Source organism: Rhamphochromis sp. 'chilingali', assembly GCF_963969265.1.
Source record: "Rhamphochromis sp. 'chilingali' genome assembly, chromosome: 18".
NCBI classification, from domain to species: domain Eukaryota; kingdom Metazoa; phylum Chordata; class Actinopteri; order Cichliformes; family Cichlidae; genus Rhamphochromis; species Rhamphochromis sp. 'chilingali'.
In genome coordinates, this window is record NC_137945.1 from 7,646,863 (window position 1) to 7,666,935 (window position 20,073).

The window sequence follows — 20,073 nt, forward strand, 5'->3', positions numbered from 1 at the left end:
GATAATCTCCCTCGATCTGGGGCTCCACGCAAGATCTCATCCCGTGGGGTCAAAATGATCATGAGAACGGTGAGCAAAGATCCCAGAACCACACGGGGGGACCTGGTGAATGACCTGCAGAGAGCTGGGACCAAAGTAACAAAGGTCACCATCAGTAACACACTACAACGGCAGGGAATCAAATCCCGCAGTGCCAGACGTGTTCCGCTGCTGAAGCCAGTGCATGTCCAGGCCCGTCTGAAGTTTGCCAGAGAGCACATGGATGATACAGCAGAGGATTGGGAGAATGTCATGTGGTCAGATGAAACCAAAGTAGAACTTTTTGGTATAAACTCAACTCGTCGTGTTTGGAGGAAGAAGAATACTGAGTTGCATCCCAAGAACACCATACCTACTGTGAAGCATGGGGGTGGAAACATCATGCTATGGGGCTGTTTTTCTGCCAAGGGGACAGGACGACTGATCCGTGTTAAGGACAGAATGAATGGGGCCATGTATCGTGAGATTTTGAGCCAAAACCTCCTTCCATCAGTGAGGACTTTGAAGATGAAACGAGGCTGGGTCTTCCAACATGACAATGATCCAAAACACACCGCCCGGGCAACAAAGGAGTGGCTCCGTAAGAAGCATTTGAAAGTCCTGGAGTGGCCTAGCCAGTCTCCAGACCTCAACCCCATAGAAAATCTGTGGCGGGAGTTGAAAGTCCGTGTTGCTCGGCAACAGCCCCAAAACATCACTGCTCTCGAGAAGATCTGCATGGAGGAATGGACCAAAATACCAGCTACTGTGTGTGCAAACCTGGTAAAGACCTATAGTAAACGTTTGACCTCTGTTATTGCCAACAAAGGTTATGTTACAAAGTATTGAGTTGTATTTTTGTTATTGACCAAATACTTATTTTCCACCCTGATTTACGAATAAATTCTTTACAAATCCTACCATGTGGATTCATGGATTTTTTTTTTCACATTCTGTCTCTCACAGTTGAAGTGTACCTCTGGTGCAAATTACTGACCTCTGTCATCATTTTAGGTGGGGGAACTTGCACAATCGGTGGCTGACTAAATACTTTTTTGCCCCCACTGTATGTAAGAAAACATTATAAGCAATCAAGTTAATATTTCGGCCCCCAATTCTCTCTCCTCCAGCGCTTGCAATTAGTTCAAAATGCCGCAGCACGCCTCTTAACTGGCACTGGAAGGCATGATCACATCACCCCTGTCCTAGCCAATCTACACTGGCTCCTTGTCAAATACCGTATCGTTTTTAATCATTTGCATATTTATACAATTTTAATAACTTGGCGACTAGTTACCTAACCAACCCCATCGACATGTATAGCCCCAAGAGAGCACTTAGATCCTCTAACCAGCTGCTCTTAGTGCAACCAAGGCCCAACGAAAGACTAGAGCTTTTGCAAACGCTGCACCCAAACTCTGGAACTCTTCCAATCGATGTTGGCACGTAAGAATCCATACAATCGTTAATTTAACCTTTGAAGCAAATTAGTTCAGACCTCCACCCGGTCTGCATTTGTGCTACATAACTGTAAGTGTTACTGTAACTATAATGGTTTTTGTTGTCTTTTGTTGTAACCGCACTTGTGTGAAGCGCTTTGATGGATACAGGTCCTTTTTAAATGTGCTATAGAAATAAACATTGATTAATGCTGATGGTTTCATTTCTGTTTAACTATTAGAATACACTAACGCAACAGGTTTCATCATATATATATTTATAAGCAAAAATGCTACATATTGTATCTTTAAATAAGTGAACTACCACCACAAGATGGGAGTGAACCCTTGGGATTTTTTACTTTTCAGTCAACTTTGTTAAAGGTCCTTTCTATACAAACCCAGATAACTTAATAATTTGCACTTCATTGTATTCTGTTTTGTTTTCCAAACTGTCTGAGAAACCTTCATTTAATTAACCTTTACCTGGCATCATAACTGCGAGGACCTCCTCTGACAAGCTGTGACTACATACAAAAACCCCTCTGCTTCACCTTTACACATTAACTAAGTGACAGTAGCACTTCATTTTCTTTTCAGGTTCAGCTGAAAAGAAATAGGGAAGGTGGCTCACTGTGAGTCTGTTCTTTGTGTTTGGCTGTGTGAGGCTATATCTGTGTGTAATTATTGCCTCTGCCGCAGTGGCGGTGGTCTTGTCTCATTACCATCGTCGCTGGGTGTCCACGCTTTCACTGAACAGCATGATGTCTCCTGCCTCCCAGCCCCTTGAGTTAAGTACATGGACCCAGAGGTGTCCAGTTGTCTCTTGTACACCCCCTACTAAGTTCCTGCCACAACTGTACCCAAGAACCTGCTGCTATCTTGCTGCTAAATCGTAGCCCCTTCCTGCAAATAAGGCCCTATTTTACCTTGGATACAGAGAGTGATGCATTCACTTGGCCAGCCCTATTATTCCCATTGCCTATAATTCTCTCTCTCACTGTGCATTGTTTTCTCTGCCTCTCCCTCTCTCCTTTTGCCTTTTACTTTTTTTTTTGACTTGGTAAAGGGGAGTCGTTACCTCTAGTACATGATAATAAGACCAGTCTGAGGGAGATATATATTTTTTAGAGTAGACTGGCTCTGGAAGACAAGTGTCTGCCGCAGCTTAGGTTGCACGGTGCGACAGTTGAATCAGAGCTGTTTGGGAAGATGTGCTTTGAACTACTGATGCTGCATCAGGGATCTGGAACTGTGCCCTTGGGTGTGTTTCAAAGAACCCTTTCTCACCTCCAGATCACATCTGGCACCTCCAGCCAGAGCTATGGAGGTGCCTGCACTTGCTCAGTGGTAATTGCTAATGGTAATTACCAACCTTTTCTGTGAACCAAGAGGCTTATATAAATAAATGACTGGTGAGCTGGGCATGGCAGTTTTGCAGCAGCACCCTCATATCGCTAACGCTGTCCTTCACATTAATTCCACCATTGGGACCTTGACTGGATCTCAGGTTCTCTGGCTCACGGGCCACACCTATTATTTTCAACTGCTGAGGCTATTAACCAGTGCACTCGTGTGCTGCATGGTGGCAGTATTTAATTTTTTTTTTTTAATTTTGGGTCAGTACGCCAGTTCTCCTTAGTTCCCCAGTCAGTTCCCCGTCATTTACTCCAAAGCCTCATGTGCACGAATACCTCCTGACCCCTTTGCAACTCTTTTAGAAGCCATGCCTCTCAAGTCATTCTTTGAGCTTCGATGCTACACTCCCACCACCGATAGTCCATCTGCTGAGACTGGAGAGTCCTCGCTGCATGACTAGTTCCCCCCCTTGGGCACTCTCAACAAGGCCACCTGCACTGCACAGACAGAAAATGGCTGTAGTGAGATTTGCCTCCAGCGCAACCCCTCCACATCTAAGTTGGAGGCAAGTTGACTTCTTAAGACTGGAGGGATTCTGCGTTGCCTCCCACTGTGGAGAGAGTTGATGTGAAAGCACTAGAGAAAGAGACAGAGGGAGAGGGGATGGAAGGTGGGTGAAAACTGTATGCGATAGAAAGTGAACTGAAGTCTTTCCTAATTAGGCACTGGGCCTTCACTCAGCACATTTATAGTCTAATAAAGCATGGAGGGTATGTGGTGCACTGTGATTAAACAGACGTTTGCTTTAATACATGGTGGCTGGAGCAGTACGTGGGGGCTGGTTCTGGATATGTGCCACAGACATGAACAGCCCCTGCTCATCTTCTGGACTAATTATCCCAATGTTCTCGTCTTCATGATTTTAGCGCTCGGCAGACAGCAGGATGAGGCCCGAGCAAGCCAAGGCAGCCACAGAAATTGTCAAAATCATTTAATCCATCTCCCGAGCATGCTAATGTAATTGCTCTTTGATTAATGACGACGTTGGGAAAAAAAGATGAGCGTGCTGTTGTTGTTGTCAGATTATAGTTCAATGAGATGTCTTAGAGTGATTGGTTGTAAACATATCCCTTCATTTCAGATTTTAATGAAAGACCGCACTTGGAATCCTCATGAAATGTCATTTTTAATAATTATGCTTTGAGGTTCATCAAAACGTTGTAGCAAGGCTTTTGAACCTGCCTCTTCCCTCCAACAGAAACACTCAAAAGTTCCCTTTTCCTCTATGGCTGTTCATAAAAACTATTCACTTTATTTAAAAATGTATCATTATTATTGCCATTTCCAAGATACAGCTCCTCTTTGGGGATAACTATTAATGGTAGATGATTGGTGGTAGCTGGTCTCTGGAAAGCATCACACGTTGCACAGGTAGAACTTTCTATAGTAAGATGTAATCAGAACATTGAACTTATTCTTTATATAGGTGATGTATAATTTTGCATGCATGGATTTATTGCATTTTCTTATTCCACACTGCACTGATGTCTTCGTGTATTGGGAAAGTAATGCGTTATTCATGATCCAAAAAATAATTACACAAAAAGAGGTAAAGGATTTAGAGCTCTAAAAAAGAAATGGTACCGCAGAAAGAACAACACCACCATCACATCAATGATATGTGATTTAGCTGCTTTGGTTTCAGGGTCCTGATTCTGATGCTGACTCACTACCATACTGTAGTGGCTCAGTGGGACATTTCAATAAACTGAGCCATTTTGTGCCATTAGTAACACCTGTGCTTTTCTTGCTATAGTAAGTCATACTGTTCGTTGAGCAAAAGGCCCATTATTCTGATTTTAAACCTTTTTTGTGCACATACAAGCAAAGTGTTTTCTAAACCGTTCTGCTCTGTTGGTTTATTTTTTTTCGGGGTATTTTTTCCAAGCAGGTAATGGTTTTGATTCTGAATACAATGCAGCAGCCCACGGGTTTACATATATTTTCACATGTTTATAAAAACTGGATTTTGTGACTGTTTTTGAGCAAATCCACATTACCTATATTAAATTACATCTTTTGTGTAATATAAAGTAAAGACTATGGCCATGATGTCTTAACCCTTTAAAGCCACGTGTATCGTATTTGATACATGTGTTTTTGTGAGTTTTTGAGACTTTTACATCATCAGCGTGACTTTTTTTACCCTCTAATATGATATAAATTCCATGACACATTTTTAATGACTAAATTGCAAAAATATGGCTAATGTAGCAAATGTGATACAAATTAAACGTATATATGCAGATTAAAATTTTCTATATTTTTATAGAAACACGCCATTATCAAAATATTAAAGATATCTGGCAGTTACTTCATGCTTCAGGTTTTAAAGGGTTAAATTTTCCTTTCCCTTTTGGTCCTAAAATATATAGTTTAAAAACTACTGTTCTGAAATATGAATCTGAATTAATGTGTTTCTGAGGCAATTTTTTTTTCTCTTTGGAACTAATGGAGTGGAAAGAAATCCCATATTTGTATTTTTGGTCTCTTTTTTCATCGGTTTGATTTTGTTTTTCTTGATGAAACAATATGTGAAACAAGTTTCAGGGGACAGAAAACCAAAAGCAGTCAGATGATCACACAGGTTTCCAAAGTTTTGCAAATTTTCATGAGAAATAAAAACAATTAACATGCGCCATCTTGTACAGATAAACTACTCAATTCAGCGTCGATCCATCCTTATCTTTTTAGTTCAGGGACATTTTGAAATATTTTTACGACCGCACGGTAGAAGGACTTTTACAAATGTAGTTCGACACATTTCTGGACCTATTTTAATTATTTGCCTTTTTTTCTGTTTTTCAGTACATTAATAAAAGAATATCGTTCGTCACTGATTTCTAAACCATATCTGTCTTGTTTACATCCAATCTGACTGCTTGCATTTTACTGTAATGAGAATTAATGACCCAAACTATCAATTGCTATCCTTTATGCTTGCCTTCAGGCAGAGCAGTTGCTATTAATTCCCGATGTAAGTGAAACTACAGTGGAAAGATGCAGAACTTTCTCATCACTTTGGCAGAATTCCAGTTCTTAAGACTGACCTGTTTTATGAACACTTTTTGTGGTGCAATAAAGAGGCACTGCAGTGACCGCAGGTTCTTTTACATTTTAACTCACCGACAGCTGCAGTCTTCTGAGGTTTAGAAGTGGAGATGTCGGCAGTATCTGAAAGCATTTATGCAAGCACAAGGAAGAGGGAGAAGCAGGAGGGAGGGACTGCACATGGAGTAACTGTGGCTCTGACAGACAGAGTTGAAGCTAGTCTCCGGTTCTCAAAGGGAGCCTGCCTATCTTTTGTAGAGACAGAGACTGCAGGCTACCACAGTCAGATGCAGAGCTCAACTACTAAAGGAAAGTTAATAGCTTGGCCTCCCTCAGACAAATAGCAGGGAGAAGACGAAAAGAGAGAGAAGGACGGAGAAGAGGAGAGGGACAGGGATGCGATGTGGTAAGGGTCCATTAGCATTCCTCCTCTCAACCTGACACTGACAGCTGACACTGACCCAGTGTCCAAGGTGAGCAGGAGACATGGCACAGGAAGCAGAAACCCCCAAGAGGCAAACCACCGTGTGTTTTTGCGCTGTTCTCTGTTTCCTTTGTGGTTGCAGTTGAGTGGATTCCAAATGTCACAGTTCTATGACACATGTTGATGACTTTGACCCTGTTACACCTCAGCCATACCTTCCCTTTGTCACTTAAAGCTGCACAAAGCAAGGAATTATAAACGAAAAGAATACCTTCTCGTCTCGGTTTCAAATCACGAAGGGATAAAGTTGAAAAGAATGTCTCATCTAGCACAATTAAATGCTTTACTGACTCACCTAAAATTTGTGCGTCAAGTGTGGTCACCTTTCGCTCGAACTCGAACTGTGTTGGAAAAAACTGATCCATCAATTCATTAAGTCTTGTTTTTTTGTTATAAAATAAAGCAAAATATAACTACCTTTGCCATGCTTATGCTTTAAGCATTCGTCTTTATCAACTTTTTTGCTTTTATTGTTTTTTTCCACAAGTATGTAAAACGTAAATTACATCCCCACTGTTTTGCAGAGCCTTCAGTTTAATTGCACACATAGTACTCATCAAATGTTGAAAGGGAGAATATTTTAAATTTGAAGCCAGCAGCATATTTTCAAAAATGGGGACAAGGAGTATGTTTACCACTATTTCATCACATCTTTCCTTCTCGCTCCGTAGACTTTCAGTTGCTAAAGAGTTCGGGGCCTCCTTTGTCCCAGTTTTTGTTTTACTACAGAGACATGCTGTTGTATTACACTGAACTGAATTTAGATAGCTATTTATTTATTTCTTTTCTGCTGAACCAAATGAGCCCTTTTCAGAAATAAAGGCATTGTGTGGAGAGTAGCACATGCCGCTCCAACATCTGTGCATAAAGTTCAGTATTAATGGTGCCTTCACAGAGATTGCACTTAAAGACTTAGGTTAAAGGTAAAAATACACTCTACGTACTGTGAGCATACTGAAGCACATTTGAGCAGTTAGTTTCAGCTCCACTGTGACTGCCAGTTGAGTGACAGTGGAGTTGAACTGGGCATGGTAAACATGTAAGCCCCTTTTCCAACAGTACCTATTCGGACTGACTTGCCATGGATCGCCACAAATTGACTTGGATTGACTAGTTTTCCATTACGATCCCGTACTACCTAACGTGCGTGGTTGTCGTCATAGCAACACGTCCACACTTCCCTTGACGTAATTAATATGCGCCATGAGCACTACAAAAAAGGTGGACGTTGAGGCAAAAATATACTCGCTGCTTGGTCTGTGGCTTTTCTTTCAGACTTGGGGAACACAGCGTTGTTTTTTGTACCCAAAAAATGGCGATTTTAATTTTTGTGAAGGAAACACTCTCATGACTCAATTAGTGACGCCACTGACCAGCCAATCAGTGGGATGCAGTCTTATGACACATTTTAGTCACATTTTAGTACCTGCTTGGATAGCTTGGAACCCCTGCCGAACAGGTACCTGGTACGACGTACTATGACCTAACTGAAAATCCTGAAATCGCACAGAGTTGATCTGATTAGATACTAATGGAAAAGGGGCTGTAGTGTCATCCCTAGCTGTACCTGATCACAGAACGTCAGTGCTTCCTCAACAGTGATGGGCGTTACTTTTTTCCAGTAACGAGTAATCTAACTAATTACTATTCCTATCGTTACAACGCCGTTACAGTTACTAACAAGAAAATGCGGTCCGTTACTATTTTTCAACAAACAGATGGTTGAAGCTGTGTTCAGCTTACCGCATTTTATATCAGTTGCACGGAAGTAGCTGGAAGTAATCTGGACGCTACAGCTTTAAGCGCCTGCGCGCTCCCGCGAACGGTAATCACTTTCTGTCCAACGATCACTTTTTGGCACAACACCTGGAGCTAAGGGGGCAAAACAATTGCATGAGTGCTGCTGTTTGACTGAGGAAGAGTAAAGTAGTCGTGGTAAGCCAATCACATGACCACTTAAAGACAAAGCAACAAGGTGATATATACCAGTTTTTAAATTGTGTCGATAGGCCACGTAAAACCAGAGTCATGATAAACAATATACACGCGGCGTTTTTTCCTCAATAGTTTCGTCACGTTTACTGTCTAAGGACAGCGCAGCGAGACCTCTCTGCTTATGAGCTAAAAGACAAAAAAACAGGACGTTTTAGGAGTGACAGAGAGAGAGAGCAGAAAAAGAGAGAGAGCGAGTTTTGAGATGTGAGAGATTTGTGACGTTTGGAGTGTGTAGTTAATGTGTTGTCTTGTGTAGTTAGTGTGTGGTGTTGTGGATAGTGTTGTGTGTCAGAACAATGAGGCGACTGCTGTCTCCAGGTAGAAACAGGAGTGATACACCTGCTGCTGTCAGACCTGCAGGTATCAGGCTGTGATGTTCTCCTTTATAGTGGACAGAAATTATTTTTTTGGAGTGGCACAAATAATTTGTGTGGCATCTTATTGAATGCAGAACAGCTGATTGTTCTGTAAATAGTTTGAAATGGTTATTTAAAAATCAAGGTAAAAGGTAAATGGATGCAAATAACTTTGTTGTTTGCAAAACTTGTGCATAGGATTTTAAAATTGACAATTTATATTTGCATTTAAAGTTATGAAATATGATTCATTAAACATGTTTGTGGTTGTTACGGTAAAATATATAACTTTTTCTACTCTGATTTTATGTTTTTTGTCAGATTTTAGATCAACTGTGTTAATACAGTATGTCAAAATGAAAACATGACTGTAAATTCAGACACGCGAGGTTGTGCTGAAAAGAATGATACCAAACAAGGCAAAGGAAATAGTTTTTAAAGGTGAAATGTAGAGGGAAAATCAAAAGTAGTTAAAAATGGCCGATTATACCCTGGACCCCAGAGGGTTAAACGTTTTTTTTTTTTTAAGTAACGCAATAGTTACTTTTCAAGTAATTAATTACTTTTAGAACATTGTAACTCAGTTACTAACTCAGTTACTTTTTTTGAAGAAGTAACTAGTAAGTATAATTAATTACTTTTTCAAAGTAACTTGCCCAACACTGTTCCTCAGTGACAACTGCATCATAAAAAACACCTTTTTAAGTAATTAAAATTGTGAGCTGACTGTGTCACTGCTTCCCCAGTGTGAGGCCATAAAGACATGAAATCCAAGCTCTGCAGAGCGGGCTTGTGTGCATGTGGGACTGTGCTGCACACTGGGTCATTAAGTGCAATTTAGGGGTAGGGGGATGGGGGTATGAGACGCGGCAAAAAAACAAAAACCTAACTATGTTATTGACTACTCATCTCTCTGTGTTAGCCCTCTGATACATTTACAACTTGTCCAGGGTGTGACCACATCTCTTGCCATTTGATAGCTGGGATAGCCTCCAGCACAACCGTGACCCTGTACTGGATATGTGGAAGAAACCAGATGGACGGATGCTGCAGACCTGCTGCCAGCTAATGTAGTCAATTGTAAGTCGTTCCACTAGGTATAAAACACTTAGTCTTTTTTTGTCCTAACATTCTTCATTACTGATCCTGGTAATAAAGTTTTATGACTTGAGATTGTACAAAAGTGCATTGTGACCACATAAAGATGGACAAATCAGATAAATTGGGGATTTCTGGTGTTGTCGATTTGGCATTATGGATTAGACCATGTGTGAGATATAGACAACATGTCTACTTTTACATTTTTTCCAATCAAAATGAGATTCGCTCGAACACATTTGAAAACTTGGCAGCCAATGATAGACATCTGGGCTAGAACAGCAGGCAACCTCTACCTAAACAAAAACATGAAAATAATTATGTTAGTACACAGATTCATATGCTTCCCACTGCAAACATATTGTGATTATCTCTCTCTTTCCCTGTGCAGCTTTCAGATTTGATTTGAATTAGTGACTCCACCAGTCACACAGCGGGGTGAGGGAAAACAGGGACAGTGGGAAAAGCGACAAGTTTTAATTGGCCTTGCAGTGGTGTGCTGAGGTGGCTTCAGCAGACAAGGATTCCCTCTGAGGTTAGGAAGGAAAAAACAAACCAAAATGTTGAGGTCACAGGCTCATTCCCTTCAAAAGCAAGTGATTTTTTGTCTTTCCTTTTCCTACTCACAGTCCTTGAAAATAGCTGTGTAAAACTGAATGGAAATGTCCTTCATTCGGTTTTTAACAGTTGTGATTTCCTTATTTATTGTTTCATAGTGACATTGAAATACGCAGAAAGCCATGAACAGGAACTGATTGAACGTGTTAAGTAGTAAACAGTGTTTAATATTTGCTGAAGGATTGAACATAGGCAGTCAGAGTTCATATCCTTGAAAAGAAATATTAAAATGTTCACAAATATTTGAAATTAGGAAACAGGATAGAAGCCTGCCCTGGCTGCTCTGTGCTCAGTGATTTGGCCTAGATACTGCATACTTTTAGCTGATACAGTGTTTAGTTTAGATTCTTAGTGCACTAACATTTGCTTATACGCACTGCTACAAAGTACAGCTGAGACTATGGGATCAAGATTCATCCTCTGGGTGCGATGTGATACTTATCAAATGTCATGTCAATCCTTCTAATAATTGCTGAAAAGTTAAGAATTTCAAACTCACAGTAGTGCTTATTTAAAAAGTATATAATTATCAAAGTGAGCTTCATTCATCTTCTGGGATCCATGAATGTCAAAAAGTCCAAAACCCAGCAAAATGTCTGGATATTAGTTTTGCAGTAACGACTTTAAAATGGCAATTTAAATACATTTATTGAGTCCATGGTTTTAAATCGGTGATTATTGATGTCCTGCGCTTATCAGGTTTCTTTGTCTTGATCTCTCAGAAACAGAAAGACCACTAAAATCCATTTTAGGGGATTCAGTGGTGTCACATCACAAGACTTTCCTCTGGGAGACTAGGGTTTGTGGACCATATGGTGCCATTATTTTTTCTGTTACATTGACACTTTGTTTCATTTTCACTCACTCAGTGGTTTTGTTACATTGGGAAACAAGACTACTTGGTTGGGTCATGTTACCAAAACCAAACCAGGTGGTTTTATTTTAAATAAACCTTTTTTGTAAAGCTTAGTATTTATTGTTCTGGCTTGATAACTATTTCTCCTGCAAAACAAACAAAAAAAAATCCCCAGCTTTATATTTTTCCTCCCTTTATTATTAAAAACATTACATTTTGCACTGTGGACCAACTTCGACATTTTGCTAGTGTGGCTAATGCCATATCTGGCAAATATCGGGTTATAAAGTGCTCCAGGAAAGACTTTAAATCAAAACATGCATATATTAGAATAATGAAGTTGACATTATACATCCACAAAATTCATGGATGACATATACGAAGGTGTAATTTAGGTCACAGAAGAAAATGTCTTAGAATTAGTTGAACAGCAAACCTTATTTTCTGCATAAATTGAAAAGCCTGTGGGAAGAAAAGCTTTGGAATATAAGCAGGGGAATGCATAGCTCAAATATTTCCAACTGTGTGGCAAATATGACTGTTTGATGGCATTGTTGAAACAACATATAGCCACTTCATGAAATCTTACACAGTAGCAGCGTCAAGGACTCTTGAAAAAAACTGTCTTGACACAGTGTAAGCCAGCATGGCTGAAAAGACCCAGTGAGTCCCTACAGAAACTGAAAGGTCAACAGCAGAAAGTTACAGCTTCTCACGCAGTTTGATTGCCAGAAGCTTGATTCATTCTGCTTTATTCATCAGGGAAAAAATGACTAGATTCAGTAAATTGAATTTCACATATTGCCCTGACAGGTTTACATGCTGACCTGCTGCTCAAAACTAAAACCTATTGGCACAAAAAGTTGTCAAAAATGTTTTTTTTTTAATCATCATCATTTATCATTTCAGAACACATCTTAAAAAAGATTCCAATTAACTTCTCTCATCTGTTATACACTCTGCAAAAATATGCATGTGTGTGAGACGATGGATGGGTGGCTGAGGGAGTGCGTCAGTGTATCTGTCCTCGATTTGAGAAAGTTGAACTATCTGACTACTGTGTTGCAAGAAAACGGCTGGCAGATGTTTTGAGGTCGATCACAAGTCTCAGAGAGCACTCCCCTCAGTAATTTTCTAGCACTCTGGAGAAGTCTGCTATGTTGAAATCAAGGTTCTTTCTGCAATTCTGAGCAGCAATCAATCGTGTTTGAGATGCCATATGTGTCAGGGATGCAATTAAGTGTGTATTTTGAGTGGTTTTGTGGTAGCAACAGATGACTTCCAAATGCCTCTTAGTATATTAACATTCTTTAAAGCTTGAGCTCACGTTTTCACTGTTGCGTTTCCTTAATGTCTTTGAAATGCTGAAGGTCAAATCATAGTAACACCTTGGTAAACACTGGTGAGTTATTCAAATTTTTTTGATAAGCTTTGAGTTTAGTGGGATTGCGCTGAGGGTTAACAGTGCAAATTACACCGTGACTCGCATTCGTGATTCTGAATGTCTTTGCCCTTGATCCCGTATGCAAACTTGTTTCAGTTGGAAATGAAAGGTACACCAACCTTGCACACTGAATGATGTGTAATGGAAAGTAACATTGACCCTGAAGTTTTTCCAGTGCTACTGTTTCCCATAGTAGCAGCACAGAATTAAAATCTGTTCTTGCTAGCATTAATATTTGCTATTATTCTCGAGTCAAAGAGTGTGAGATCCTGGTATAATAAGGTTATGAAAGAGGAGTACACTGACAGAGGACACTGCAAGATTCCCTGTCTCTCTTGCTCTATTGTAGTCCATATCTCACATTTTATACGAAGACTACAAGACTTGTGTTTTGCTTTCTATTCAGAGAACATTTTGTGTTTTGGGGTAAGGATAGGGCAGTCCATTCTATAAAATGCACGGATATCACTGGAATAAAGTGGTTTTGCAATAGTCTGTGCAGAGCTCTTCATTAGAGCACTTAGCTCTGCGTGCATCGTCTTTGAAAAGCTTGTCTCTCATCCCTCCCGAAGCATGAAATTTATGTATACAGAACAAGTCCAGCATTGACCCTTACTCCCATGTGCATCGACTACTCTTAATTTCAAAGTACAGGATCGCTGCGCCTGAAAAATTAGCATAATATTCTTCTGCGTCTATGTACAGCACGGAGGATTATTTGATAGAACATGTGCAGTATATGATGTCGTGTCTGCTCACATCAAATCACACATTACTCTTGTACACCCTGCAGCCCATACATTACTATCTTTTATGTGTGTTTTCTCTCTTTTGATCAAATGCTCTTGTCAAAGGACCGGACAGGTGACCCCTGGGCAACATGAGTGGAAAGCGCTTTTGGGCTTGCATGATTTTACCTAGTAAGGTGTTGTCTCTCTTCATTAGCCATGCAACTAATCACAAGTAATTCAAAAGTATTACGGCGAGGTCTGTGCATTTTTAGCCCTAAGAGCTTTTGCGATAGACATGACTATTACCACAGAGAGCATGTTTGTTGTTTCTCCCTCTGATAACCATAAGTTCCAATAAAAATAATATATCACCACTCAAGATATTAGGCATGATCAGGAGTGGGGTGTGGTTTGCGTAGAGAGTGCACATAATGGTGCAGTGCTTGGACGAAAGAGGGATGACGGATAAGTCTGAGTTGTGGTTTTAGTATAAAAACAGCAAAAGCAACCTTGCACTATCCAAAGAGGAATAAATAAAAGAATTTACCATTTTTTTTGTTTTTATCAATTTATGAGCGAGCGAGTTTCAGTTTTAAGTTGAGAGCATTCTTCCCCTAATTTATATCTCCAAGCAGGCAGAGGTGTTTTCAATTAATCTACCAAGTTTACTGCTCCATCTGTTTGTTCTCTTCTCTCCTGTGCACCTTCATTTTCGTCACCCCGCATAGCCAGTTATACTTGCTTTGTGAGTGCTCATCGCCCATTTTCTTAAATTTAAATTGACAACACTGAGGCGCTTTTAACACCATCAGATCATGTTATTATTCATGCGGGGTGTGCTGCGTTCAAGTGTTGTGCGAGTCTGTAAACAACAAATCTCATCTCCGAGCTTTGGTGGGTATATTGATAGGAATACTCTCATTTAAAATTACAGCATTTGTATTTTTTGCCCTTTTTCAAGACTTTCTGACATCAATTTAAAAGCCAACACTGACAGAAATGCTTCTAAAGGTCTGCACACAAATATATTTTGTTAAAAAGAATAATATTTAACACATTTAGAAAATGCTGCATTTTCTCTTAAACTGAGAACTCAATAGGCCAACAACAGCAGTTCCTCTAATCTTCTGCAAATACAGCAAATTTCCTTGACTGGCAGGAGTTTTGTAATTGTTTAGTGACTTCAGCAAAACAGCAATGAAAGCAGTTGTGACTGTTGACTGGAGTTAATCTAAAACTGGCTGTAAACAGGGACCATAATTCACGATAAACTGCAACCCGTCTGGCGTTAAAACGACTCACTCAGGATTAAAACTGCAATCTCTGATGCTCCAAACTTCTACTTTGCCGGCTGAGCTAATGTGACAATGGGACTCATAAAGACAATATAGCTGTGTCCTGAAACAACTTCTGCAGCAAAGACGGAGTGACTGTGGCTGCAAATGACAAGAATGGAGTTTTGATTGTGTATTGACTTCAAATCTAAGTACTGAATAATGTTTTAACAGTGTGTCATTTATAATGTATAACAGGTTAATTCAAATTCACTCTGGGTCTGAAAAATACAACCAACATTAAAGTGGCAGTTCCTTTAATGTCCACTTGAGGCAGACTCCAAAAGTGAGTCAATCCCCTAAAACAGCGGTCCACAACCCCCGGGCCACGGACTGGCACCGGCGTGTGATTCATTTGGTACCAGGCCACGACAGTTAAGGCTCGGGTGTGAAATTGATGGTTTTCAGGGTTTTTGTCGTGTTTTTTTTTTTATGGTTTTTATCGTTAACTTGATTTCCCTGGGTCTTTTCCCATGTGTTATGAATAGATCTCTATCTCTACTGGTTTTATTTTGTTGTATTTATCCGCAACGCCTTAGAGGCTGGTCCATGAAAATATCGTCGGACATAAACCGGTCCATGGCGCAAAAAAGGTTGGGGACCGCTGCTCTAAGATGCCCATGTTGAATTTAACCACATTAAAAACACAGAGACATTTGTTTCTGCTATACTTACTGCTGCTTTGATAGCTGATAACTGATAGGCTTCACCTCCATTAGTTTGACTTACTGAACTTGATTATTTCACAATATTTAATAGATTCGTGATCCGTAATACAGCCTGCTGTAAAGTATAGTTTATCCAACAAGGTTGTGGTTCAGTTCTAATGAGTGAAATTCTACGTAACACTAAGTTTTTGTGTGCTTCAGTCATAATTCTTATGGATGCCAGTTGCTTACAAGGTTTACTAGCATTAGCTGATAATTTCGCACTCCATCCTCTCATTCAAATCATAGACTGTAAAAAAACAGGAACGTAGCTTCCGATTTGGAAAGTTGGATCCAATATAAAAGTGAAATGTGAATGAGAAAGCCAAAATGGCCAACAGAGTCTATTATATATCCCTGGTTAACAATGATTGGTTTACTTAATCTGGATAGCCACATGAATAAACATTACTCTAACTGGATGGTAGTAAAGCGTTGGGGAACAGAGTTTAACATACTTTTGTTCAGTAATATTGTAATGAGGATAACAAATAGTAACCTCTGAAAAGTGAAATGTGACATTAAACACCAACTCGAGTAATGCACCTGAGATAAGCTCATAATGGCTTAGATTTGGAGCTACTAATTCACCAGGACGTGTGTTTCCAAAACACGTTGTTCGGAGCCCATTTTATGTCCATTTGCATGTCCAAATTGTTTCATCAGAATGTCAGCCAAAGTGTTGGTTAAGGCAATTAGCAAAACAACAGGAACCTCATGCATTTGCACATCACTGATTACGTTCGTTGGAATATCAAGCAACTGCAGTTAGTGGAGCGAATTAAATATGAAACAAAGCAGCGTGCACCTTTAGATTGGCTCATGATAGCCTGATGAGGTTTTTAAGTTACAACCTTTTTAATCCAAGGTCACGCACCTTTTAGATTGAACAGATGGCTTCTGCCACAAACGCCCTACATGATACTGTCTAATTGGCAGTAACGCATTATTTATTGACCATTTACTGGAATGGCCAATTAGGTTCTTTTGCTGTTTGCGCTGATTTACAAAGCTTGAACTCATAAGCACCTGTCCAATTCCAAGTAATTACAATCACCCATCAAACTATGGTTAAAAAGCATATACACGGTTGAGTTAGAAACTCAGCTAAGCTTTTACTAGCTACAGATCTGCTTTGATGCCTAACAAAAGCTTTATGTTTCCTTTGAAAACCTAACATGTCTAATTCTACCTTTATAGGCCACATATCACACTAACCAAGGTACAACCAACCTCATGGAAGGATCTTTCGTAACCTGACAGCTCAAGGCAAAATATCATATGGTGTCTCGCTTTCCTTTGACAAGAGCTCTGCCCGGCGAGCTCCGGATATCACGCTATAGCAGTTAAGACAGGAGTTTGGAAGATGCGGAGGAGGGGCCCTCAGCGACGCCATCCAAGGCCCTGGCTGCCACCCGGTGTTATACGCAGCACGATTCCCGGTGCCTTGTCTTAATGAATGCCACAAACTGTCACTATGCTTCTCACGTCCCAGAACCCACTTCACTTTGTTTATTTATTCATTATCTCTTATGTTTCCCTAATAAGGTGGAGCTTGTGCGAGACATGCTGTCTGCAGAGGATCTAAATGTGGGCAATGTCTCGGGCAACAAAAGTGCCAGCGTTGAAGGGTAATGGCCCCACCCACAGGCTGGCAGATCTAAAAGGGTGATTAACGAACACCCCAGGGAGAAAGCCAGCAGGGGTTGAATGCTTTTACATTACTTTGTCTCTGTTTCTATTCATCTCTTTTTCCCCCCAAACAGATTTACTCACTGTCTTGTTTCTGCTCCAGATGTGCATAAAGAAGTACGAGCAAATTGGTCTTTCCTTTGCTCACTTACATTGCTTCACACCGAGTTGCCGAGGTAATCATTTTGCTGGCAAACATGTTGAGATGCTGACAGGCAGAGCAGCTTCTATCAATCTAAATAAGATTCAGTGATGTAGTCCATACATTTTCCCTGCCTGAATGTCCTCCCCTTGAGAGCGAGCGTTCACAAAAGCAGCTAGTCCTCAGATGGTCGGATAAGTCGAGCTCAATCTCCAACGAAACATAGAGGCCTATTTTATCGAGCTATATAAAGGCCAGGTTGATGGGGTTCTAAAAATATGGTGGTCTTAAATTTCTAGACATTCTTGCTCTAATAAAAGGATGCAGCGACTCATTGTTCTACTTTTTTCCTGAGATGTGTTCAGCATGCCTGTCCTGAATTCCAATGGGGGGAACATCCTTTCCTTTATCACTTTCCAAAACACTTTCACTCTCCTTAATCTCTTAACCTCCCTTTTATTGCCACATTTCCACCATAGTCCTCAAATCAACTTCTCCCATTTGTTACATCTTGTTCCTTCTATTCTCAGCGAGCGGTGTGATGCATTGCACTTCTTGCATTCTCAATTGCAATCACAATCCGAGTATAATGTATCCTGTTTGTGATTGGAATCATGCTTCGGCCGTAACGTTCCTCTGGCAAAATGTTTATGTGTTTAACTCCAGATTGCCGTCTTGATCTGTATACACCAGATGCAGAGAACTATGAAGGATGGGGATGATGATGTATGATAATGGCGATGTCAAGGCTGGCAGAGAATTTCACACCAACAAGGATATTGGGGTTAAAGCCCAGATGGAAGGGGTTAAATGACTGTGAGGAAGCAGCCACCCCCTCCTGCTCATTTTGGAAAATGACAAACAAGCATACCGAAGGCAGTTAAAAAATGAAGGCCCTGCGTGATATCAGCCGTATTTCTTCAGTTAATCTGGTTCTTGTCATTTATACTCTTCATCTTCCCTCAGTTTTTACTCTTTCTGTATATCATCCTCATTCTGTCACATCCATCTGCTGGTCATTAGCTGTATTCTGTCACTGCAGGATTAAGGGAAAAGTGAAGAGCTTGAGTGGTTCCAGCAGCCGTCGCAGTTGCAATAACAGCCGAGGTGCCTTGTTTTCAAATCAGTGACCTTCATCAGACATATGCTCGTATGTGTGCGGTGCTAAGAGTGCTGCCGACAAGCATATGCAGATATGTGACACTTAATGCTCTGCGTCCCAGGCATCTGTCACGGCCACTGGCTTGTGTATGCGCAGGGGAGTTGCCATGTGGGTGCTTTGAGCTGAACAGAAGCACGTTGCATTGCTATTCTGCTAATGCTGCGCTGCCATGACATGACTCCTCCTTTTTTATTTTGCATGTTTATGGCCATCACTATGCTGTCATGCCAACACGGGGATGGTTGTTTGATCGCTTCCTATATGGCAACTCTGAGCTAGGCTGTTTTTTGGCCAGAGACAGAAAGAGGGTGAAATGGAAATATTGAAAAGGAGACTCAACTTAGTTCTCATTCAGTTAGCAGTGGGAGGAAAAAAGTGAAATGCAATTTGTACACTGAAAATTGGCCATTGTCTTCGGGAAGATTGTTCTATTCAAATTATGACACTGAAACGACACTGGTCTGAGTCTGCAGACAGACTGAGTAGAAAAGACATAACTCACATGAATAGGAGCTTTTTTACATGATTATAGTCAAAAAAGAAGAAGAGATGGAACCAAAATCATAATCTGGCAATGAGCGTGAGCATGAAATTGAAAATGAACCGAATGTGAGCAGAATGAACGGCACTTACTTTGTTTTACATCTCTTAAAACAATACGTACCGCTGATCGACTCAAGTCTTGTTTTCATGCTGATAAACAACAGTCTTTCTTTTGGGCAGCAAGCTCTCTGGGTGGCCCTACTATGGGCGATAGCCGGCTATGATGGCCGCCTTAACGTTTTGTTCCTAAACTGTGTTTTCTGTTCTAATATTTGCACATTTCCAATATGTGCTCATTGACATTTGGATTTCCCAGAGAGCGTCGAGGCAGGATGCCAGTCCCCCCTTCTTTTTTCCCCCAGTTCCCTCTGAGCATGAATTTATAAATTGAAAAACCAGGCAAAATTGACCTTAATCCGCTCTCCGTCATTCTGCAGGAAATGTTCATGCTCTGCAGGGACTGGGTTTACAGCCACCATCTGTTGCATTTTTCATTAACAAAATCTATTTCTTCATTTAACCATGCATGCTCAGACAATGCTATGGCTCCCATAACACCCCTAAATCCTCGATTGGAAAAGAATGAAAACACCAAGTTGCTATAGAGAACATGTTTTCAGATTAGAGCTGTAATTGCGAGTATAATGCAAGTATATTCATCAAGGATTATAGCTATGACATTTTGTATGTATTCAGGTAACAGGGGACAAAAAAAAATCATTTAATAGAGCTAAGTCTGAATGGACCTGAGAGTAACATTATGCAGGGACTATTGTGGGCTCTCTTGGCCAGAGAATCTTACAATGCCTTTAACAAATAAGGGAGTTCTTTTGTTTTGTCAAGGACAAGGGGCTTGAACTCGTGTCTTCTTCATTATGGGAGAACTTCTCTTGCCACAAAACCAGTTTGTGCCTCAGATTTAAAGGTCGAAACAACACTAAATCATACTTTTTGTGATAAATGACAGTCTAAGACAACTACCGA